This window comes from Cebus imitator, unplaced genomic scaffold (assembly GCF_001604975.1).
Source record: "Cebus imitator isolate Cc_AM_T3 unplaced genomic scaffold, Cebus_imitator-1.0 Scaffold442, whole genome shotgun sequence".
NCBI lineage: Eukaryota > Metazoa > Chordata > Mammalia > Primates > Cebidae > Cebus > Cebus imitator.
Genome location: NW_016107757.1, coordinates 1,595,153 through 1,622,219, shown reverse-complemented (window position 1 = coordinate 1,622,219; position 27,067 = coordinate 1,595,153). Strand labels below are relative to the sequence as shown.

General features: G+C 36.2%; 1 long non-coding RNA gene across 2 annotated transcripts in view; it reads right to left on the bottom strand.

Annotated features, from left to right (window-relative positions):
* LOC108290756 overlaps positions 1-27,067 on the bottom strand; it is a 39,761-nt gene that overhangs the window by 4,926 nt on the left and 7,768 nt on the right. Inside the window, exon 3 of one of the 2 annotated variants that reach the window (XR_001819703.2) lies at positions 11,295-11,430. This is a non-coding gene — a long non-coding RNA (uncharacterized LOC108290756). The remainder of the gene's footprint in view (positions 1-11,294; positions 11,431-27,067) is intronic. The other variant, XR_005197180.1, reaches the window with a different exon arrangement.

The following is a 27,067-nucleotide window of genomic DNA, read 5'->3' as shown; positions in this document are numbered from 1 at the left end:
TGTATTTTAAAAAGGAAATTGGACACCATAATGATATTTGTGAATTTATGGATTACAAAGTACTCAAGAAATGTCCCAGAATAACAGTGGCTCATTATACTTGTTAAAGATTAAATCAGATCCTATAAAACACAAGAAGGAAAAAATGCGACTGTCATATTCTTCCAAGTTTAGTAATAATATTCACACACTATTAATATATTATTTTCCTTGAATGGTCAAATATCTAACCATTTAGAACATAGGTTCTCAAATTTTAAAATGCCTCAGAATCACGTGGAAGGATTAGTAAAATACCATTTGCTGAGCCCTACTTCCAGAGTGTCTTATTCAGTCAGTAGGGTGAGACGCAAGAATTTGCAATTCTAACCAAGTTCACAGGTAACTAGTACTGCTGGTCCAAGAACCACATCTTGAGAACCTCTGTTTTAGAAGATTACAGCCAGGTTATTAGACCATTAAACTTTAAGTGGGTTAACAAAACGTATATATATAAATAAAATATTAATAAATACAGCCAAGTTGCTCCAAATTCACACAACTGTATGGGCCTTCAGAGCCAATATTTAAATAATACTTCACTTCCTTATAATCAAATGGCAAAAATTATACATCATGATTAATAATTAAGACCAAAATAACCATGATATTTTCAGAGATGCTATTTTGAAATAAAAATATGACATTAGAATTACTGTTAGAAAAAATATGCAGGTGTTTTTTACTCAAACTATAACTCTTATACATATCTCTTTCATAGAACTTACCACGATTATAATTGAATAATAATTAATTGTGTGTTTAATGTCTCTTTTCCCCTACTTGTCCATAAGAGTAATGACTATCCTCTATAACTTACTGTTGTATCCCTATTGCATAGCACAATGTCCAACACATAACTGATATTTTTAAAAGAAGTGTTGACAAACGAATAAAAAAGTTATTAAAGGTCACTTATAATTATTACAGGTCCACCTTATGGGGATATAAAAAGGGGCAGAAGCATATTCAATTTATTATAAGGCAATGTAGTAAATGCTTTTTTAGTAATGAAGAAAATGCCATGAGACACAATGAAAGGGTGAATGCTTCAACAAAGAGATAATAAATCCCAATATATAATACATCTGCTGTATCACTTCTATTGCTAGTAATCCCAAAAATCCACAAGGTTCTTTGCTAAGATTTATGGAAATGAACTGTACTCTATTCTAACACAAAATCTAACATGTAAAGTTTACCAGCCTCCATAAAATAAGATGATCCCTTAACTAAGATTTTGCTACAGGCAGAGTTTTTAAAAAGTATCATTTTACTTCCTGTTCTCCTCTAATTTCTCTCTAACTCCTCTTCCAAAAATTCCCCCTCACACACTGTAGAGAAATATAAGGCAATAAGTTAGATAAACAAAGCTTATATGGTTTTAGAAGGGGTTGAAATCTGTGAAGTATATCTATAGTTCCTTCCATACTTTATAATTAACGACTAAACATATAGTTTTCAATAAGTTACAAAAACAAAGAACATTTGTGTTACATATCTAAAACTTAAATACCCGTAATACTATCTGAAGTCTTCAAAAATAATAATGGCGGTAACATAGATCTTTAAAACTTAACTCAATTTAGAAGCACAAAAGTAATTTTTAAAAATAATTCAAGGCCAGGCACGGTGGCTCATACCTGTAATTCCAGCACTTTAGGAGGCCAAGGTGGGCAGATCACAAGGTCAAGACTTCAAGACTAGCCTGAACAACATGATAAAAACACCATCTCTACTAAAAATACAAAAATTAGCCGGGTGTGAGGATGCACACCTGTAATCCCAGCTACTCAGAAGGCTGAGGCAGGAGAATCTCTTGAACCTGGGAGGCAGGAGTTGCAGTGAGCTAAGATCATGCCACTGCACTCCAGCCTGGGCAACAGAGCGAGACTCCGTCGCAAAAAAAAAAAAAAAGATTCATCTTGCTTCTTTATTGCCTAACTGAAGAATAACCTAATAAAAGTACCTAGAAAAATCTTAACGTTTTATATATTCTAAGTAAAAGAGATTTACATATTCTAAGTTAATTTGTAAAATATGATGGAATTCCAATTCTCTAAATAGGCAGCTTCTAGCATATTGCCATTTTAGTGTTTTGGTACATTAATGAACACTGGTGATTATTATTTTATTTAGCTTTTCTAAATAAAGAGACATGAATTAATCATAAAATATCATCGAATTCCAATTCCCTTACGTTCAAATTCTGGAAAGTGTTTATGCTGTAATCAACCTAAAACTTTATTCATTTGGATAAATTTTTCCTTAGTGTTACCACAAGATGTCACTCTAAGCCTAACATCTAAACGTGCAGCACTATCATTGCTGTTTCAGGTTTTTTGTTTGTTTGTTTTTTGCATTTGGTTTAGGTACACTAATGAACACCAATTGCTGTCTTTCAAAAAACTAAAGTGCCTTTTTCTACTCCGTTATTGGCAAATAAAAAATCGAAATAAATACAGGGACTCTAGAAGAAAGGAGGAAGAAAGTTAAACAGTTCATCATTCTCCACTCTTGTCAGATATCCTGTTACTTACCATAAAAGCAATGCATCTAACCACTGAATTGTATATGATTTTACTTTCTTTATTTTAGAAGGTATCAAAAATTAATAAATGTTACTTTTATAAACATAAATTTATATTTATTAAAACTTTTTAAACATAATTTTGCTATCATCTTCCACCATGTTACCACAGAACTCATTCATAAAATTCTTTTACACACTAAAACACCAGTCACAGTTATGTATACAGAATTCTGGCCTCAGAAAATATACCATCTAAAACATGCTAGCATTTTTTTAAGCTTATGATGAAGGACCACAAAAGGAAGACACATTATTCATTTTAGGGTAATGCTTTTCAGCTGGGGGCAGTGGCTCATGCCTATAATCCAATACTTTGGGAGGTTGAGGTGGGAGGATCACTTGAGCCCAGGCGTTCAAGACCAGCCTGTGAAACATAGTGAGACCCTATCTCTACTAAGAATTTAAAAATAAGCTGGTCAATCCAAGATGGCTGAATAGATACAACTCTAGTGCACAACACCCAGCGAGAGAGATGCAGAAATCTAGAGATCTCCCAGCCCCAACCGAAGGACCAGGTGCATTTCAACAGGTCTGGTCCAACTGTGAGCAAAGCCCACTCAGGGCAGACTGAGGTGGGGAAGGGTGCTGCTTCACCCAGAAAGTGCATCTGACTGGCAAGTTGGAGGCTCCCCCTCTGGCACTCCAGTCCAGATACAGCCCTTCCCCCAAAGCCTCGGCAATACACAGAACAGGGGATCCTTGCCAGTCAAGCACCGGAAATTACAAGCGCAGAGTTGAATAATAATCCAGGACGGTATCCCGGATTGGCGCACAGGCCTAAACAGAAGCATAAGTGCAAAAGGCTGTCGGGAGAACCGGCAGACTGAGCTATTGCCCCGGCCCCCTGCCCAGAGAGAGAGGGAGCTGTAAGCGGGAGCAGCTGGGCAGGCCCCTGCCCCATGACTGGAGAGAGAGGAAGCTGAAAGGGGGAGATGGTGGGGTGCTGCTGGGCGGGTCCCTACCCTCCCCAACAAACTCCAGAGGGCTGAAGCTCTGACTCTGGCGGGTTGCGCAGCCAGTGCCACAGTCTGAGCTGAACCCTGAATGACCCAGCCCAGTGGAGGAAGGGCACAACCCACCATTAGAGGGGTGGGAGTGGGCTACATATTTTAACAAAAACACAGGAAACCTACAAAGCAACCGGACGGTGTTCTTGACAACCCTGCAGCACCTACAGGTCCGCAGAAGAGGTGGGCCTAATCTCCCAGTATAAACAAAAAAGACACAAGAAGCTTCCCTAGTAATCTGAAGGAGTCCCTAGAAACCCAGTAGTGCCTCCACAGGCAGACAAGCGACCTCATCAAGCAGCTCTCTGACAACACAGCCAGGTAAACCCACAAAGATGGGAAAAAACCAGCACAAAAAAGATGAAACCTTCAAAGACCAGAACATCTCTTCTCCATCAAAGGATCACAACTACTCAACAACACAGGATCACATCATGACTGAGAAGGAGTGTGACGAATTGACAGAAACAGGCTTCAGAAGGTGGATAATGACAAACTTTTCTGAGCTAAAGGAACACGTTCTAACTCAATGCAAAGAAACCAAAAACCTTGAAAAAAGGTTAGACGAAATGCTAACTAGAATAACCAGCTTAGAGAAGAACATAAACGACTTGATGGAGTTGAAAAACACAGCACGAGAACTATGTGAAGCAAACACAAGTTTTAATAGCCGAATTGATAAAGCAGAAGGAAGGATGTCAGAGATTGAAGATCAACTCAATGAAATAAAAAGAGAAGGCAAGACAAGAGAAAAAAGAGTGAAAAGAAATGAACAAAGCCTCCAAGAAATATGGGATTATGTGAAAAGACCTAACCTACACTTGATCGGTGCACCTGAATATGATAGGGAAAATGAATCCAATCTGGAAAACACACTCTGAGATATTATCCAGGAGAACTTCCCAGGCCTAGCAAGGCAGTCCAAATTTCAAATTTAAGAAATACAGAGAACTCCGCAAAGATATTCCTCAAGAAGAGCAACCCCAAGGCACATAATCATCAGATTCACTAGAGTTGAAATGAAGGAAAAAATGCTAAGGGCAGCCAGAGAGAAAGGTCAGGTCACACATAGAGGAAAGCCAGTCAGACTCACAGCAGATCTCTCGGCAGAAACCCTACAAGCCAGAAGAAAGTGGTGGCCAATATTCAACATCCTTAAAGAAAAGAACTTTCAACCCAGAATCTCATATCCAGCCAAACTAAGCTTCATAACTGAGGGAAAAATAAAATCTTTTACAGACAAGCAATTACTGAGAGATTTTGTCACCATCAGACCTGCCCTACAAGAGATCCTGAAAGACACACTAAGCATGGAAAGGAATAAGTACCAGCCACTGCAAAAGCAAACCAGTGGGCAAAGACCCAGAATGCAATGAAGGAAATGATTCAACTAATGGGAAAGAAAACCAGCCAGTAACAAAATGGCAGGATCAAATTCACACCTAACAACAGTAACATTAAATGTAAACAGCCTAAACACCCCAAATCAAAAGACACAGACTGGCAAACTGGATAAAAAGTGAAAACCCATTGGTGTGCTGTATTCAGGAAGCCCATCTCACATATAAGGACACACATAGACTCAAAATAAAGAGATGGAAGAAGATTTACCAAGCAAATGGAGAACAAAAATAAAAAAGCAGGGGTTGCAATCCTAGTTTCTGATAAAATGGACTTCAAACCAACAAAGATCAAAAGAGACAAAGAAGGACACTACATAATGGTAAAAGAATCAATCCAACAAGAAGAACTAACTATCCTAAATATATACGCACCCAACACAGGAGCACCCAGATATATAAAGCAAGTTCTTAATGTCCTAAAACGAGATTTAGACTCCCACACAATAATAGTGGGAGACTTCAACACTCCACTGTCAATATTAGACATATCAACGAGACAGAAAATTAACCAGGATATCCAGGACTTGAATGTAGAGCTGGACCAAGCAGATCTAATAGACATATACAGAATGCTCCACCCCAAATCCACAGAATATACATTTTTCTCAGCTCCACATTGCACTTACTCTAAAATTGACCACATTATTGGAAGCAAATCACTCCTCAGCAAATGCGAAAGAACAGAAATCATAACAAACAGTCTATCAGACCACAGTGCAATCAGACTAGAACTCAGGCTTACGAAACACACTGAAACCCACACAACTACTTGGAAACTGAACAACTTGCTTCTGAGTGTCGACTAGATAAACAATGAAATGAAGACATAAATAAAGACATTCTTCGAAACCAATCAGAATGAAAACACAACTTACCAGAATCTCTGGGACACATTTAAGGCAGTGTCGAGAAGGAAATTTATAGCAATAAATGCCCACATGAGAAACAAGGAAAGATCTAAAATTGACACCCTATCATCAAAATAGAAAGAGCTAGAGGAGGAAGATCAAAAAAACTCAAAAGCTAGCAGAAGAGAAGAAATAACTAAGATCAGAGCTGAACTGAAGGAGATAGAGACACAAAAAAACCCTTCAAAAAATCAATAAATCCAGGAGCTGGCTTTTTGAAAAGACCAACAAAATAGACAGATCACTAGCCAGATTAATTAAAAAGAAAAGGGAGAAGAATCAAATAGATGAAATAGAAAATGATAAAGGGGATATTACCACTGATCCCACAGAAATACAAACTACCATCAGAGATTACTACAAATAGCTCTATGCACATAAACCAGTAAACCAGGAAGAAATGGATAAATTCCTAGACACTTGTGCTCTACCAAGACTAAACCAGGAGGAAGTTGAAACCCTGAATAGACCAATAACAAGGGCTGAAGTAGAGGCAGCAATCAATAACCTACCAACCAAAAAAAGTCCAGGTCCAGACGGGTTCACAGCTGAATTCTACCAGACATACAAAGAGGAGCTAGTTCCATTACTTCTGAAACTGTATCAAACAATACAAAAGGAGGGAATCCTCCCTTACTCATTTTATAAGACCAACATTGTCCTGATCCCAAAACCAGGCAGAGACTCAACTAAAAAGGAAAACTTCAAGCCAATATCCATGATGAACATCGACACAAAAATCTTCAATAAAATACTGGCAAACAGATCGCAACAGCATATCAAGAAATTTATCCATCACTATCAAGTAGGCTTCATCCTGGGGATGCAAAGCTGGTTCAACATACGCAAATCCATAAATGTAATCCATCACGTAAATGGAACCAAAGACAAAAGCCACATGATTATCTCAATAGATGCAGAGAAGGCCTTTGACAAAATTCAACAGCCCTTCATACTAAAAATTCTCAATAAACTAGGTATTGACAGAACATATCATAAAATGACAAAAGCTATATATGACAAACCTACAGCCAATATCATACTGAATGGGCAGAACCTGGAAGAATTCCCTTTGAAATCAGGCACTAGCCAAGGATGCCCACTCTCACCACTCCTATTCAATATAGTATTGGAAGTTCTAGCCAGAGTAAGCAGTCAAGAAAAAGAAATAAAAGGTATTCAATTAGGAAAGGAGGAAGTCAAACTGTCTCTATTTGCAGATGACATGACTGTATATCTAGAAGACCCCATCATCTCAGCCCAAAATCTTCTCAAACTGATAAGCTTCTTCAGCAAAGTCTCAGGATACAAAATCAATGTGCAGAAATCACAAGCATTCCTATTTACCAATAACAGACTTAAAGACAGCCAAATCAAGAGCGAACGACCACTGACAATTGCAACAAAGAGAATAATATACCTAGAAATACAACTAACAAAGGATGTAAAGGACCTCTTCAAGGAGAACTACAAACCACTGCTCAATGAAATAAGAGAGGACACATACGATGGATAAACATTCCATGCTCATGGTTAGGAAGAATTAATATCTTGAAAATGGCCATATGGCCCAAAGTCATCTATAGATTCAACGCTATCCCCATCAAGCTACCAATGACTTTCTTCACAGAACTGGAGAAACCCACTTTAAACTTCATATGGAATCACAAGAGAGCCCGCATAGCCAAGACAATCCTAAGCAAAAAGATCAAAGCCAGAGGCATCACACTGCCAGACTTCAAACTATACTACAAGGCTACAGTAATCAAAACAGCATGGTACTGGTACCAAAACAGAGACATAGACTGATGGTACAGAACAGCGGCCCCAGAAGAAACACCACACATCTACAACCATCTGATCTTTGACAAACCCAGCAAAAACAAGCAATGGGGAAATGACTCCATGTTTAATAAATGGTGTTGGGAAAACTGGCTAGCAATGTGCAGAAAGCAGAAACCGGACCCTTACCTGTCATCTTACACTAAAATTAACTCCTGATGGATTAAAGATTTAAACATAAAACCTAACACCATAAAAACACTAGAAGAAAATGTAGGCAAAACCATCCAGGACATAGGCATAGGCAAGGACTTCACGACTAAAACACCAAAAGCAATGGCAATAAAAGCCAAGATAGACAAATGGGATCTAATTAAATTTCAGAGCTTCTGTACAGCAAAAGAAACCATCATTAGAGTGAATCGGCAACCAACAGAATGGGAAAAAATTTTTACAATCTACCCATGTAATAAAGGGCTAATATCCAGAATCTATGAAATAGTAAAACAGATCTACAAGAAAAAAACAAACAAGCCCATTCAAAAGTGGGCAAAGGATATGAACAGATACTTTTCAAAAGAAGACATATATGAGGCCAACAAACATATGAAAAAATGCCCATCATCACTGGTCATTAGAGAAATACAAATCAAAACCACATTGAGATATCATCTCATACCAGTTAGAATGGTGATCATTAAAAAATCTGGAGACAACAGATGCTGGAGAGGATGTGGAGAAACAGGAACACTTTTACACAGTTGGTGGGAGTGTAAATTAGTTCAACCACTGTGGAAGACAGTGGTTTTTTCTAGATCTCAAGGATCTAGAAATAGAAATTCCATTTGACCCAGCAATCCCATTACTGGGCATATACCCAAAGAACTATAAATCATTCTACTATAAAGACACATGCACACATATGTTCACTGCAGCCCCCTGTACAATAGCAAAGACCTGGAACCAACCCAAATGTCCATCAATGGTAGACTGGACAAAGAAAATGTGGTACATACACACGATGGAATACTATGCAGCCATAAAAAACAATGAGTTCGTGTCCTTTGTAGGGACTTGGATGAATCTGGAAACCATCATTCTCAGCAAACTGACACAAGAACAGAAAGCCAAACACCTGATGTCCTCACTCACCGGTGGGTGTTGAACAATGAGAACACATGGAATCAGGGAGAGGATTATCACACACTGGGGGCAGTTGGCAGGGGCAGGGGAGAGACAGTGGGGGGTGAGGAGAGAGGGGAGGGTGGGGAGGGATAACATGGGGAGAAATGCCAGATATAGTATGCACCTAAATTTAAATAAATTAAGAAAAAAATAAAAATAAAATAGAATGATGATTTTCTTCTGGAAAAAGAGGGACTGGTTTCCTAGTCACAATGTAAATAATACAGCCTGTTCTGCAGTAATAATATTTTATTATCTGTTTGTGTTTTTTACATTACGATTCCCTTCTATTTCTACAGCTATTGAGAGTCATACAAGGTATTATTTCAATGTATTGGCTATGTATTGGCCAGAACAATGGGTGAAACTACTATCTTCCACTACTTGTAACAGGAAAGAAAAGAGTGGGGTGGGGGACTTGGTTCAAACAGAATGCAAATTATAGACCATAAACGATGCCCTATATTTCAATGCCTCCCTACCTATCTGTTATAAAGATATAAATCTTCTCTGGGATGCACGAGTCTACATGGCTTTTCTTCTGTGTCTTTAAAGAAAGCGCACAGGGAGACCACTTGAGCATTCAATAATGGCAGATTAGTAATCAGTACATAGGTGCCCAAATCGAATTCAATAGAAAATTATATTTTGTTGTATAATGTTGCTTCATTATTTGCACTATGGTTTATCCTAAAATGACTTTTAAAGACCAGCCAAAGCAAATCTATCCATTCAAAGCTGGGCACTGGGATTACTTACATAACAGCTTTTTACAGATTATTGTTGCCTTTCATTTTACTAGAGAAATTCAAACTACACTATTGGCTTTAATCCAAGATAGTTATCATTCACTTAAAATAATTGTAAAATTCTTTGTTACTCATTTGTCTTTTTATTCCCTAGAAAATGGTGTTATATTATCAAATGATTATATTATCAAAAATATAGTAGAGTTACCTAAATTAACCAACAATCCCCTTTCTAAATCAAGTTCTCAAAAATGCAAACTCTCAAAAGACTTAGCCAGTCTTAAGTAAACACATTATACAAATCTGTTAAGATACATTGCCATTTAGTTAATGGCCTTTTACTAATGACCAACTATTAATAAATAACACTATTAATTTTTAATTGAGAATTCGACGTTTAAAAATGTTCTCAAAATATTATCTTTATTGACAAGGTTTATTCAAATTTCTGCAAGACTACATTTAGAGTTGTTTTTATTTAATGCCAGCTAAGACGATTACAGTTGTGTTATTAATTCCTGCCAGCCACAATAAAATATTTTTTAAAGTTAATCCACAGGCAAAGTAATCCCATAAAGGTTTATACTTCTATTTTTATTCAATAGAGTGATTTTCAAATTTTCAAAATTTAATATTTTTTAAAATTATATTCAAACTATAAAGTTGGGTTTTTATCAAAATGTATATTTACAATAAAAAGTATTTTCATGATTAAGCCTTATAAATTCCTATTTTTCGATTTTATATCAATAATTACCAGCCTGCAAAAGCAATGAAAATATCTAGACAACTCAGTTATTTCTTTACAATTATTTAAAATAAATTATTTCCTTAAATCCAATAAAATATATTGCATAATTGAGTGGGTTTTTTTATTGTTTGCTTAGCTAGTTGTTTTTTTGGGAAAATATTTGTTTCCATATTTTGTTAATTTATTTTCCCTCTTAAAATATGAAAAAAAGAATTAAAAGCTATTTGCATAAATATGAGATGTATGTATAAAAACATATATAAATAAACTGTATTCTTAATTTTCTTTACAATCTTTAATAAGTAGGAGAATAAACATAAGATTAAATGTTATATGGCTAGCTTCACGACAAATTGGTAAGAATTCCAAAGCACTGAGATTTTCATCAATAAACTTTTCAATTCTGGATCATAAACTTTTCTAAGAGAAGCAAGAAAGATGAAAAGATGTTATTTTTGTTTTAAGAAGAGAGTAAAAGTAGAACTTTCATTCTAAGTAGAATGTAACCATCATTTTTATGTTAGACAATTCCTTCCCTGGAGGAAGACAACTTTCGTCTCTGGCATATTTGGACTCAATGTTTTATAACATACTATTCAAGGTTTTCTTCTGTGTAAACTTTTCTTCCGATTCAAAACATTCTTTCAATATTTATATTTTTCAATAACCTCTTTTTACTTCTAAAACAATTCCTTTCTAGGTTAACCTTATATAAGAAAAAGGAAAACAAAAAACAAAATAAAACAAATCCTCCTTTCCAGTATTAAAGAAAATTATTCCAGTATGATATTTAGTTAACATCAGGTTCTTTAACCACATTATTCAAGCTATCAAACCCAATTCTGACCATTAAAATGATGAATAATTTTCATAATACATACCTAGCAAAGCTTGGAATAAGCTGCTCTTAAAGATACCCATCACCTTTTTAACAGCATTTTTCAACAGCTGCTCTTCTGGTGTCTTTAATTTTTTGCAGTATTCTTCCAGTAATGATAAAGCTCGGTCAGTATCTGAAAAACATGATATTAAATATCTTATGGTCTTAGCAAAATAGAAAGCTAACATTAAACTATTCTATAATTGTGTTCCTAACTTAATAACACAAAATAACTTAATAAGATAATAATTTCTATAAACTACCATATGAAATTAATAATTACACTCAGTGCTCAATTTCAACAATCCAGTTTTATTTCTATAGTCCTATCTTCCAAACGAATCTCTAACTGTAAAACAAAACAATTAACTCAATCCTGGCCACAATGTTCAGGTTATATATAATTCTCTCTTGTCAGAGACACTTATCTTAAAATTGATGACTTCCTACAAAACAATATCCAACTTCTTTAACGTGAATTTTAGGGCCTCTCCCATGATCAAATATTTTCAGCCTTATTTCCCACTATAGAGTCCATACTCTCCAAACACACACAGAGCCTAAGTCATACTAGATTACTCACTTTTCCCTTCCCATCTTTTTCTCTCTCTCTCTCTCTACTTTTTCTCACCCCTGTACTTTTCTTTGTTCCTACTGTTCCCTGTGCTGGTACATCTTCCCCATACCACTGTCTCCCACTAAAATCAGTGTGCTATCCTGAAAAGGGGTTGTTGTCAGGTAAATCTGGTTATAACCCAGATCTTCTTACTTACTAGCTGTGTGTGATTTTTAACAAGTTTCTTAACCTCTCTGAGCTTCTGTTTCCTCACAGGTATTACAATTAAATAAGAAAATACACGCACAATGTTCAGCATACAGAAAATAATCATGGTCAACTGAAAATCTACTTTCTCTTAATTTAGGTATAACTCAAATGCTCTCTTTTCTATAAGGCCATCTCTGATGGTTAAAATTAATCACTATCTCCTCTTCTTCTAAACCATTTTGCCTATACAAATTAGTAGACAGTCTGAATCCGTATCTTATTATGACTTCTTGAATAATGTCTTCAACCTTCACAAGACAAAACATCCTTGAAAAAATCACTAGTTATACCACCTTTGTGTTTAGGTGATAATTGTCTTTGAATTTTAAAAGCCCTCTTTCCCTTCCCACCTACCACTTTCAAAAATAGCTAAAATACCAGTTATAATAACAATAGCTTATATTTATTTTTTATTTCCTCCTTTCTCTTGAACCTTCTAACTCTTCTTCCTCGTGGAAGGTTCTCATGAACCTTCCAACTCTTCTTTATATTTCCTCCTTTATCTTGAATCTTCCAACTCTTCTTCCTCATGGCCATTCTCAGCTGACAATATTACTTCCTATTACACAGAAAGTCAGAAGACAGCTTCCACAAGCTCCTAACATAACATCTACTGACTTACCTGTAATTGTGCCCATACAGTCTTCCTTCCCTTATATTACTATGAATAAAGTATTTCTGTTTCTAAGACCAACTCCTCTACTTGAGCACTGAAATCTATCCTCTCTTGCTTACCCAAGGACATTGTTCCATTATCAATTATTTTCTTTTCCACTCAATCATCCCATCATTACTAAATCCAGTGGTCACTTATTAATCAACTCATTTGGCCCATCAGCAACATTTCATATTGTTACACTCCTGAAAATACTTTTTTCACTAGGCTTCCACACACAGAGGTGTGCTGGTAAATATTTAAAACTAGTTCAGATAAAAAAGAAAATATGTGTGCCTACACACACGAGTTTGTTATAATTTTACTGATACAAAAATGTACACCAACGAGTCTGCAAATAATAAGATATACAAACTTTAATTGTAAATTCCATTAATCAGTTGATTCTCAAGAATATTTTTGTTGGTTTTTACCAAATTCTTGTATTCATAGCCAACTTAGGATTGTAATTGATGAATGTTCCAACATAATGCTGTTTCAACAAAAATATTAGTTCCAACATAAATGATGTTTGATTATGTTGCTATATTAATTAACAAAATGAAAATAAAGATAGTTTTTGTGAAAACCTTACTCCATCAATTATGTCATTTGCTGAATCAAATAATAATTTTTGAATAGTGGACAAATATTTCCTCAATTTCTGTACTAATCTCAATGTAACAGCAAAAATGCTTTTAACTGCACTTAAATGATTAACATTCTCTTTGTTTCTTTCTTATCAGTAAAACAATAAATCAAGCCCAAATTTGTAGCATTTGCATTTTTCAAGGTCTAAATATTCCCATCATGGCCAATTTCAAGCTACCAACATAATGTCTCTGAACACGTATCTGGAAAGAGATGCATAGCAGCATACCATTATGCAGCTTATCCACCATACAGATACCATCAATGTAAATAACTCAAGAGCAGAAATGGAATCAAAATGAAAAATAATTAGGAATTGATGACTGTTGAGTATTTATTACTTTTTAATATATTTAAGCTTATGCGTAATTTTTTTTGTTTACAAAAATAGATGAGGTTTCTCTACGTTGCCCAAGTTAGTCTTGAACTCCCAACCTCAAGCAATCCTCCTGTCTTGACCTCCCAAAGTGCTAGGATTACAGGCATGAGCCACCATGCCTGGCCCATAGTTTATGCATAATTTGTAAGTGGCTGTGTTTACCATTTTTTAAATGGCGGTATTTTCTTGCAAATTTGCTGAAAATTTAATGATAGGCTCTTGCAAGCTGATATGAGCCATCTCCAGCACACCAGTATTTCCAGGGCACCACTCTCTCCCAGATTGTCTTCCTACATCATGGATGCCCTTTCTGAATCACATTTATTAGTTCCCCCTAATTTCTCAATGAGGATTTAGGATGTTTAAGGTACCACTAAACATAATAAGACTTATTTTCTTTACTTTTACTCCCTGGGTAATCTTACCCACTCTCCTCAATAACCTTATCTAGTCCCCTAGCTTTAAATATTATCAGTACCCTCATGACTTCCAAATTTATATCTGTAGCTCAGAGGTTTCCCGAGTTCCAGACTCATATCCAACTGATATTCAACATTTCCATTTGGATGTTTAATAAGCATCTCAAACTTCACTTGTCAAAACTGAACTCCATATCTCACCCACCCATCCTCAATCTGCTTCTCCTGCAATGTTTCTCCATCTTTCATCCTTCCAATTATTCAAGTCCAAATTCCTGATGTCAGCATTCATTCGTTTCTCTAATTCCATCAGAAATTATCTATCCATCAGAAAATCCTGTGAGCTCCAACATCAAACTACATACAGAATCCCATCACTTCTCACCTCCTCTAGTGCCACCACCCTGGCACAACCCATCATCATCTATCCCCTACATTACTGCAGTAATGTCCTACTAGTTTACATGCTGTCACCTTTGCCCTCCTACAGTCTTTTCTCTCTCTCTTTTTTTTTTTGGCAGGGTCTCTCTCTGCCATTAGATGGGAGTGCAGTGGTGCAATCACTGCTCATTGTAGCATAGACCTCCCAGACTCAAATGATCCTCCTGAATCATTTTTTGATTTTTTGTAGAGACAAAGTCTTACTATGTTGCTCAGGCTGGCATATAGTCTTTTCTAAACATAATAGCCAAAAATATTATTTCAAATCATCAATTAGATTGTCACTCCTCAACTCAAACCCTCCAGTGTCTCCCCATCCCACTCAGAGCAAAGGCCCACCACCTCTCTGACTTCAGTTCTTAGACCTCTCCTCTACTCCAACCACAGTATCCCTGCTCTTTCTCAAATATACCAAGAAGTCTCCTATATCATGGCCTCTATACTTGTGATTCTGCCTATAACACCCTTGTCTCAGGTATCCATAAAGCTTGCTCCTTCACTTCTTTTATATCTCTTCTCATTTATCATTTTAGCAGCAAGGCCTTCCCTGATACTCCTACATAACATAGCAAACCTCAAGCTTATCCCCTTGAAAGAAATGAGAATTTCAATTAGGCAATAAGAGATGGAGGAGGACATTGTGTAGTTACTACTCTTCTATCAGTAAGTTTAGAAATATAGAAATAAATGTGGATGAACAGAGCGTTCTCTCCAATTTGCATTAACAAAGAATGGTGACATAAATATATGCTAATATATTTGCATAAACTCTAATTTTTAAAAATGATTTCACAGTTTACTTGCATAATGTTTTTAACAACTCTGAATCAGGGACAAATATTTTAATCCCCATTTTGTTAATAATTAAACAATCAGCAGTTTCCATGAAATGATGGTGGCTCATTTTCTAACCCATTCCTACCCACTATTTACAAATATAAGTAGTTATAATACTTACCATTGTAAGTGATCAACAATATAATAATTGTACTATATACCTCCCTCTCTACTTAAATGTATCTCTGGGCTCTAATCATGTGATTATCTCTAGTGCCCAAAGCTTTAATCTTTTTCATTTCCTCATTAAAGTCTACGGATATTTTTTTGAAAACCTAAGTACCGAGCACACCTTTTTCTTTCTTTCTTTCCTCTCTCTTTTTTTAGTACAATTATAGCTTCCTTTTTTTTTTTTTTTTTTTTTTTTTTTTTTTTTTTTTTTTTTTTTTTTTTTTTTTTTTTTTTTTTTTTTTAAAGAGCAATTGGGCAATTCTCGGCCAGGCACAGTGACTCACATCTATGATTCCAGCACTTCAGGTGGACTAGGTGGAAAGACTGCAGAAGGCCAGGACTTCAAGACCAGCCTGGGCAACACAGCAAAACCCTTTCTCTACAACAAAATTTAAAAATTAGCTGGTGGGGTGTTGCATGTCTGTACTACCAGCTACTCAGAGGGCTGAGATAGGAGGATCATTTAAACCCAGGAGTTTGAGGCCTCACTGGGCTATGATCCTGTTACTGCACTCTAGCCTGGGCTGCAAAGAGGGACCCTGTCAATAAATACATAAATAATTGTCTCTATAAATAAAAAAATTAAATAAAGAGCAATTCTCAAAAATGTATTAATATACCCATAAGCACTCTACAAATATAATTAGATAAGTATGGGAATTTCACACACTCATTTAGCATATATTTATTGAATAACTTTAAAGGGAAAATACTGTATTGATTCAAAACAGTTAAATGTATTCTAAACCAGCCAAGCTTACCATGCCTCTCAACTCTGTAAAATAAAACAAAATGCTAAAATATTTTTTAAAATTCATACATATATAATCAAGTCTCTATTAGACAAGTTAGGCTTTCACACACTGGAATTGTGGCTGCCCTTTCATGCTTCTTTTGATTGCTAAGAATGATCATCATCTGGTGTCAATTCTATTAAGCCCTTTAACTCTCTACTTAAATCCTTATTTCTGGTTAACTAAAGGTAGAAGGTAATCTAAAAATAACAAATTGAACAAATGAGATAAATGGCAAGGATATTTTCTTACAAGTCAAAAATCCCTAACCTAATCTCCATAAAGTGAATAAAGAGGAAAGTCGAGAGCAAGTCAAGATTGATATTTTAATTGATATTCAAATAACCAAGTGGAGAATTTTTCACCTAAATTGCCTCAATTCTCTTGTTTCCTTCATTAAAGTCTACCTTCATGTGACTCCTAAGTCTACGAAAAATATGAAGATAAATTTGGATTACTTGAGGGCCAGCATAAGAGGAAATAGGGGGAAAGGAGAATCACTTTTTAAAGCAAGAAATTTTTGCATGAAATATGCAACCAAGGGATAGTGAATGTTACATAATTGGAAAAATAGGTAATCATGTGTCTGCTAATTAAGGCTCAACGCTATATTGTACTTAGGTTAAGAATAGCATCACCAGAAAGTTATAAATAATTTGGGACAGGTAATTTAAATTTAAAACAGTGATTGGCAATAGTGCTAACAAATGAACTTTTACAGAAAAGAAAAGGATGATACATAAAATCATTTGCCATAGCTTAAAAATAAAGAATTACAGAACATACAGTGGTATCATTAGGAAAACTCAGATCAAAGTATAATAGAGGAAAGGTGAATTTAATGAGCAAATCTCGGAAAGTAAAGCATTTAGAATGGTGAAATTATTTTAGATAAATCTATTAAACATTTTTACAGTTTAAAAAGAACTATTAAATGCTTTATCTTATCTGATTCTCATCACTGATAAGTCATATCTATTTTGCATGAAACTGAAATTCAGAGTGGTTTGTCCAAGATCACAGAGCTACTAAATAACAGATTTGAGCTTAATACAAAAGCTTTTGATTCCAAGTTTAATGTTCTCTCCATAATACCACCCTGAATCCTCCAGAAATGGAGTTGAGCATATTTCTACAGAAAAAAATCAAATAAAACTTGACCAATCAGACATAAATTGTATCACTGAATTTTAGAATCTAGGGTTAAATGTTGAATCACAAATTTTCAAATATATTTTTGTAATTTGTGTTTGTGGCCTGGCATGGTGGCTCATGCTTATAATCCCAGCACTTTGGGAGGCCGAGGCAGGCGGATCATCTGAGGTAGGTAGTTTGAGACTAGCCTGGCCAACATGGTAAAACCCCATCTCAAAAAAAAAGAAAAAATAATAATAAATAAAATAAAAATTTGTATATGTCACATAGAAATAAAAATGGTCCTACATTTATAAGTCTGGTAAACAGAGGAAATAGGTTATGATAGGTTATTTCATTCATTAGTCAAGTATTTATTGACTATCTCAATACATTCCAGATTCTGGGAACATATTACTGAACAAAATAGGCAATAGTCTACACTCACAGAGATTTTAGTCTCAAAATAAAGATAATTAACTAGGTGATTTCAACAAAGTGAAAGATTAAAACAGAGTATACGAATGCTATCATGGCTAGGCACGGTGGCTCACGCCTGTAATCCCATCGCCTTGGGAGGCCAAGGTAAGTGAATCACCTGAGGTCAGGAGTTCAACACCAACCTGACCAACATGGCGAAACCCTGTCTTTACTAAAAACACAAAAATTAGCTCGGCGTCGTGGCAGGTGCCTATAATCCCAGCTACTTGGGAGGCTGAGGCAGGAGAATTGCTTGAACCTGGGAGGCAAAGGTTGCAATGAGCTGAGATCACACGATTGCACTCCATCCTGGGTGACAAAGTGAGACTCCATCTCAAAAAAAAAAAAAAAAAGTCATCATAAGGTACCAGGTACCATAGGAGTAGAGAAGTTAGTTAATGCCATACATACAATGTTGACAAGTCTCGCCTTATACCCAAGAGTAGAATGACAAGCCATGGAAGATTTTTAACTGAAGGGGAACAGTACCATTTTTTAGATTGAGAAAGATTAACTATAGTATGATATATATCCATTAAAACAAGCAATAACAATTCGATTTTTTTCATATTTTAAATAAATATATACAAAATTTAATAGTCACAATTTTATCATTACTTATTAGACATTATGACTAGAAAATGAAAGTATTTCATTAACAAGTATTCAAATATGCTTAATTTTTATTGTTAATGTTATTGCCTCTTTACAAATCAAGGGTACTCATGTGAAAGTAATAAAATAATGAATAGCAATAAAGTTAATCTCACATCAGGTTTTTAAAAAGAAATTTTTAACATTAAAATGTATAGTTCAGGCCGGGCTTGGTGGCTCATGCCTGTAATCCAAGCACTTTGGAGGCCAAGGCGGCGGATCACCTGAGGTTGGGAGTTCAAGACCAGCCTGACCAACATGGTGAAACCCCGTCTTTTTTTTTTTTTGAGACGGAGTTTCACTCATGTTACCCAGGCTGGAGTGCAATGGCACGATATCGGCTCACCGCCACCTCTGCCTCCTGGGTTCAAGCAATTCTCCTGCCTCAGCCTCCCGAGTAGCTGGGATTACAGGCACGCACCACCATGCCCAGCTAATTTTTTGTATTTTTAGTAGAGACGGGGTTTCACCATGTTGACCAGGATGGTCTCGATCTCTTGACCTCGTGATCCACCCGCCTCGGCCTCCCAAAGTGCTGGGATTACAGGCTTGAGCCACCGCGCCCGGCCCCGTCTTTTTTAAAAAAAAAAAAAATGTATAGTTCAAGATGATACAGCAAAGGTGTCATTTTATTACTAATAATATTAGCTAGCATTTGTTGAAAAATGCTAGGTATTCTGCATAAATAACCTTATTTAATCTTCACAAGAATCCTAAGAAATACTACTATATACATTTTCACAAATTAAGAAATTTTAGACTGAGAAAAATAAAGTACATTTGCCCAATGCTACACAACAGTAAGTATTGGAACCACAATGCAAATGCTGATCTATCTGCCACCAAAGCCCAAACAAAGCATTATGCCATACTGAAACTTGACTTACTAGGAAAAGATCACAATGCTTCTTTCTTCTATAATTATTATTGGCAATTATACTTTACCCTCCCTTTAAAAAATTGTTTTAATATACTTCAATAAACACCTGTTGATCAGGCTATTTTCCCAGTTGAAACAAGAAGATATTATTAATAGTATAAAACAGTGGAATTATATCTCTCTTTTTAGATAAGCCATGCTTTCAAATTTTCTATAGACTTGTTAAAAGGGAAGAATAGAAAACATGCAAGGCTAAACAGCAGTAAATAGAAAGTAAGAAGATAACAAATTGGCTGGGCATGTGGCTCACGCTTTGAATCCCGGCACTTTGGGAGGTTGAGGCAGACGGATAACTTTGAGCTCAGGAGTTCCAGACCAGCCTGGGCAACATGGCAAAACTTTGACTCCTCTAAAAATACAAAAATTAGCCAGGCATAGTGACAGGCTCCTGTAATCCCAGCTAAATAAATAAATAAAATTTAGAATTTAAATAGTGGAGAATATGTATGGCTAGGCTTAAAGCAGACCTGAAGATTGCAATCATTTTGTATATATCAGACGATTTACAAATTAGCACCTTTGGAAGAGGAATAATATTAATAAGAAATGTTATAACCTGTTTTAATAAAAAACACATACACAGAACAGCATCTCCTATCTGTGATCAGATGCATCATTGCCATGTCTGGGCAGGCTTGTTCCAGAAGCTGACCAGGAAGCTGAACCCAAACCACTGATGGAAGGAGACTCTGACTTTAAAAACATCATTTTTCCTCCTTGGACCCACCCCCTGTCCAAAAAAAAGAAACATATTCAGGTAATAAGCATTTCTTCAGAAGTTTCTTATCTACAAAATAATAATTATTATATGGTCTAGGTATCTTGATTTGATTCTTACAATATCCTAAGAGGTATTATCAGTACACTTAATTTTTAACAGGAAAAATTTGAATATCTGTTTATTTTCTTTCTTTTTTTTTTTTTTAGACTGAGTTTCACTCCTGTTGCCCAGGCTGAAGTGCAATGGCATGATCTTGGCTCATCGCAACCTCTGCCTCCTGGGTTTAAGTGATTCTCCTGCCTCAGCCTCCCGAGTAGCTGGATCACAGGTACATGCCATCACACCCGGCTAATTTTGTATTTTTAGTAGACACTGGGTTTCTCCATGTTGATCAGGCTGGTCCCAAATTCCCAGCCTTAGGTGATCCACCCGCCTTGGCCTCCCAAAGTGCTGGGATTACCGGCATGAGCCACCTCGCCCAGAGCTCTGTTGATTTTCTTAATGCAGCCAACGGACAGTAAAAGCTAGATTCCAACCCTGGGCTCTTCTCTACTGCACCATGATGCCATTCATTTGTTCAAAGACTACCACACTCATACAGTAAAAAGGAAAGCATCAGACAAGCTTCTGGTCCTAATTCCATCACTAACTAGCTTTGTAAAAGTGAAGTTCATATATTTTATCATATTTAATGAGAAAAAGAAACAGTATATAGTAAGGGAAAAAAACATTAAATCATTTTTTTTTTTTTTTAAAGAAAACAAGTTCAGAAGGATTACATGATTTTCACAGGGTCTTCTGGTGGCATCATCATAAAAAGGCATGTAAATTCTATTTTACATGTGGGAGATAGGTACTTTGAGATATTAAAACTTTTTCTACCTAAATTTTCCCATTTTGTTTCTTCTCGTTGCAGCAGATAACTGGTTCCCTACTTTATTGTCTCAGGGGCAGTATGTGCCAGGACAAAAAACAGAAGGAATTTTATTTTTTTGAGACAGAGTATCACTCTGCTGCCAGGTTGGCATGCAGTGCCACAATCTCAGCTCACCGCAACCACCGCCTCCCGGGTTCAAGTGATTCACATGCCTCAGCCTCCCGAGTAGCTGGGACTAAAGGCATGTGCCACCATGCCCAGCTAATTTTTATATTTTTAGTAGAGCTGGGGTTTCACCATATTGGCCAGGATGGTCTCAATCTCTTGACCTTGTGATCTGTCCACCTCAGCCTCCCAAAGTAGTCATAAGTAATTCCAGTTTTGGTTTTCAAAAACCTAAGTTCTCAGAATAAAAGAAGAGTTTGTCAGAGATGAAAAAGAGATTCTCAGGTACAGGCAGAGACAGGGACTTCTAGCCCCTTCATAGTATAGAAGGAAATTTTCCCAGCTGAAGAAAACAGAGAAAAGTCTTTGGATCTCAAGGAATCAGGGATCTAGGCTCTACTTACTGACAACATTGCTTGGAAGGCAGCAAGACCCAAGAGGAATGGCATCGTAATGCATCTAGGCAAACAGAAACACAGACATTCTAGAAAAAATAAAAGTCCATGACTCAGAAGTATCAAATCTCTGTCAGACCAGAAAGTGCTTTCTAGACACAACAACTCATATTTCAGAGGTAAGCTGTTTTATATAGATAATCAACAACCAGGACACTCCCATTCCAGGTAGAATCCCACCTTAACCGGAGGGAAGTAGGGAAAACTTCAAAAAGGATTAGTTATTTTGTCTGTTAGTCAGTTACTAAAGTGAGTTATAGAAAATAAATGGATATTTCTAACATACCTAAATTTATAGATGGAGTCCAGCTCACTGATTATCTGATCTTGTCCCTTCTTTTACTAGCTAAATCTTCTGACTACTGTTCTAGGCTTTTTCCACCACATCACTGCTATTGATGATGCTAATACAGGATGTGATGATACAGTTCAAGACTAAAAGTAAGAAAAGTAATTATCTAAAACAGGATCTTGTCATTTCTCACAATGTCTGGTAAACTTCTATTCATCTGCTGTATCTCATCTTAAATATTACACCTTCGCTAGTGGAATTGAGTGTTCCTTATCTGTTTCCTTGATGAACTGTGTTAACCTCACCATATACCATTGAAATTTCCTGTTTTCACATCCGTCTTCCTAATGTACTTTAAGATTCATAAAGGCAGAAAACGAGCATTATTTGCTACTTCAAACATGCATCTGGCACAATGCCTGGCATGTAGCAGGCACATATAATATACCTTTATTGAATGGATAAATGACAGAATAAATAAAGAGCCACTGCCTTAAATATATACATCAATTTACCTTTTAAAAGAATTTTGGCTTGCTTACTACCTATGAGAGATTTTCAAACAGAACAGAACTTAACAGGTTTATTCCAAGTATTACCATGCTTTCAATGATAAAGATGTCACAGTTCTCCAAAATGATAGGCCCCTCATAGAAGCTTCAGAATTTACCATAAATTAGGGCCTCAGCAGCTAGCAAAATGTTGTCATCTGAAGAAATGGGTTATAAAAATCTTGCCCCTAATCTTTGAAACTTTAAATTTAGTAATTCATTTTCACAGGATTTTCTACTTTATAATATACCATTTCTCTTGATCTTAAATCCTAAAATAAATAAGGTCAAGAGAATTGTTTCATAATAAAGGTGATTTGGTCATAATTCTTGAAATAGCTTTGAAAGCTTACTAAAAATTGAACCCATGCAGAAAGCTTATTAGGTGGAATTCAGAATGACCAACCAGACAGAAGAGACTGGGTAAAACTCATGATCCTTTGCTGACAAAACAACCTACATTGAGGATATAGAAATACTTGTGTCTTGACTGCCATAAATTCCTGGGCAAGAATTGTAGCTGGGGAATAGATCCCCTTCCCCCAATTAAAAAAAAAAATCACTCTCTTATATTAAAAAAATATTTTGTGATCACTGACATGGTAACATAGCAAGTATTAAGAAATAAGCATATAAAAAGAATATATATTTAAGAAAGTATAATATTTCTACAGTTGAGTAAATATATTTTATAGAACAGTGAGGAATTTATTTATTGACAAAGGCAAGGATAAACAGAATGCCTAATCCAATGTTTTTAAAACCCAATGTTCATCCCAGGCAAATTAACACAGAAATAGAAAACAAAATACCACATGTTCTCATAAGTGGAGCTAAGGATTGGGTATACATGGATATAAAGATAGGAACAATAGACACTACACAAAGGACTAGTGGGGCAAGGGCTAATAAAAAACTGCCTGTTGAGTACTATGCTCGATACCTAAATGGCAAAATCATTCGTATCCAAAACCTCAGCATCACGCAATATACTCATGTAACAAATCTTCACAATGTACTCACTGAATCTAAGAAAAAGTTGAAGCATTAAAAATAAATAAGTAAAATCCAATGTTTTGTGCATATCTCATGGAGTAGATTCTTCTACCCTGAAAGTAACCAATAATAGACCTAAGGGAGAAATCAAACATTCTATCCTAAGTAAATACACTTGAGCAGCTTTCCAAAAACCTAAAAGTTCACACATTTCTAGTATCAAGTCATTAGCATATGATTCACACTCTCCCAATAGCAATAGATAGGTTAAAAAAAAAAATCAATTCACAGATCACTTTATCTCTACTTCTATTTGTTGCTTCATAGCATACTCCTAACCAGTAGTTAAACACCAAAAGTATTCCTCTATTTCTCATTCCAGAATTCATTCCATTTATGTCTCCTGGATTAGTTAATATTTTATAATATCAAGAATCTAGAGCTCAATGAAGGTCAAAATGGTCCTTTTGAGGAATTTATTTTAAAATAAATAAGATATGGGACACCCAAGCTGAAGTGCAGTGGCACAGTTATAGCTCACTCCAGCCTCAAACTCCTGGGTTCAAGTGATCCTCCTGCCTCAGTCTCCCAAGAAGCTGGGACTATAGGTACATGCCAACAAGACCAGCTAATTTATTTAATTGGAGAATTTTACGTTAAAAAAACCTTAGTAAATTATCTATTTTACTTTGACTTACAGAAAATGCAAAAGTTTGAAAATTATGTTTTCCCATCCCTCTCTAGGAAGATTCAGTGCTTAACTCTTTTGAGTTTTACTGAGTGTGAAGAAAAAAAAAAAAAAAAAAGTTTTGGAAAACAGAAAAAACATCTGCAGCCTTGTGCAGTGGCTTATGCCTATAAACCCAGCACTTTGGGAGGCCAAGACGGACAGATCACCTGAGGTCAGGAGTTCAAGACCAGGCTGGCCAACATAGTGAAACCCCCTCTCTTCTAAAAATACGAAAAGTAGCCAGGTGCTAATTTTTGTATTTTTAGAAGAGGGGGTAATTTTGTATATTTAGAAGAGACTCCAGAGGCAGCCCAAACATTCTCAGAAGAGGGCCCCCAGGAGAAACAAACTTGACTACTATGCTATCATCAAGTTTCCGCTGACCACTGAGTCTGCCATAAAGAAGATAGAAGACAACAACACACTTGTGTTCATTGTGGATGTTAAAGCCAACAAGCACCAGATCAAACAGTCTGTGGCAGGTGCCTGTAATCCCAGCTACTTCAGAGGCTGAGGCAGTAGAATTGCTGGAACCCAGGAGGTGGAGGTTGCAGTGAACCAAGATTGTGCACTCCAGCCTGGACAAGAGAGAAAGACTCCACCTCAAAAAAAAAAAACCACTACATATATTACTGGTATGGCAAACATGAAAATTCAAATACAAATTTGGTAAAATTATATGCAAAAGGAATACAATAGCCACACAAGGCCACTCAATGAAATCAGGTACAAGCATAGTTCATTTTATTGCACTTTGCTTTATTGTACTTTGCAAAGAACATGTTTTTCACAAATTAAGTTTGTGATAACCCTGTGTCAAGCAAATCTATCACTGGCATTTTTCCAACAGGATGTGTTCACTTCATGTCTCTGTATCACATTTTGGTAATTCTCGCAATATTTCAAAGTTTTTTATTAGTCTTTTATCTGTTACAGTGATCTGTAATCAGTGATCTTTGAAGTTCATTGTAATTGTCTTGGGGCACCACAAATCACACCCACATAAAACAGCAAACTTAATCTATAAATGTTGTGTGTTATTGGACTGCTCCACCAACTGGTCTTTGCCCCATCTCTCTCCCTCCTCAGGTCCCTCTATTCCTGGAGACACAACAATATTAAAGTAAGGCCAGTTAACAACTCTACAATGGCCTCTAAGTGTTCAAGTGAAAGAAAGGGTTACACGTTTCTCACACTCAACGCTAGAAATGATTAAGCTTAGTGAGGAAGGCAAGTTGAAAGCTGAGATAAACCAAAAGCTAGGCAAGCCTCTTGCACCAAATAGCCAAGATGTGAATGCAAAGGAAAAACTCTTGAAGGAAATTAAAAGGGCTACTTTAGTTAACACATGAATAATAAGAGATGCAGCCTTACTGCTGATACAGAGAAAGTTTTAGGGATCTGAATAGATGATCAAACCAGCTGTAATTCCCTTAAACCAAAGTCTAATCCAGAGCAAGGCCCTAACTCTCTTTAATTCTTCGAAGGCTGAGAGAGGTGAGGAAGCTGCAGAAGAAAAGCTGGAAGCTAGCAGAGGTTGGTTCATAAGGTTTAAGGAAAGAAGTTGTCTTCATAACATAAAAGTGAAAGGTGAAGCAGCAAGTGCTGATGAAGAAGCTACAGCAAGTTATCAAGAAAATCTAGCTGAGATAATTGATGAAAATGGCTACATTAAACAACTTTTTCAATTTAGATAAAACAGCCTTTATCAGAAGAAAACTCAAGGGAGAAGTCAATGCCTTGTTTCAAAGTTGCAAAGGACAGGCTGACTCTTCTTAGAGGCTAATAGGCACATGCAGCTGGTGACTTTAAGTTGAAGCCAACACTCATTTACCCTTCCAAAAATCCTATGGTCTGTAAGAATTATGTTAAATCTACTCTGTCTATGCTTCAAAAGTGGATCAACAAAAGCCTCAGTGACAGCACATCTGTTTACAGCATGGTTTACTGAATATGTTAAGCCCACTGTTAAGAACTACTGTTCAGGAAAAAAAAAAATTCCTTTCCAAATATTACTGTTCATTGACTAAGTGCATTGACAATGCACCTAGTCACCCAAGAGCTACAGTGAAGATACACAAGGAGATTAAAGTTTTCATGCCTGTGAATACTACATCCATAATGCAGTCCATGGATCAAGGAGTAACTTCAACTTTCCAGTCTATTTAAGAAATACATTTTGTCCTTTTCACAAGATGGCACCAAAAGTGAAGAAGGAAGCTCCTGCCCCTCCAAAGCAAAGGCTTTAAAGGCCAAGAAGGCAGTGTTGAAAGGTGTCCACAGCCACAAAAAAAAAGATCCACACATCACCCACCTTTCAGCGGCCCAAGACACTGCAACTCCAGAGGCAGCCCAAATATCCTCGGAAGAGCACCCCCAGGAGAAACAAACCTGACTACTATGCTATCATCAAGTTTCTGGTGACCACTGAGAAGACAGAAGATAGAAGACAACAACACACTTGTGTTCACTGTAGATGTTAAAGCCAACAAGCACCAGATCAAACAGGCTATGAAGAAGCTCTATGACATTGATGTGGCCAAGGTCAACACCCTGATTCTGCCTGATGGACAGAAGAAGGCATATGGTCGACTGGCTCCTG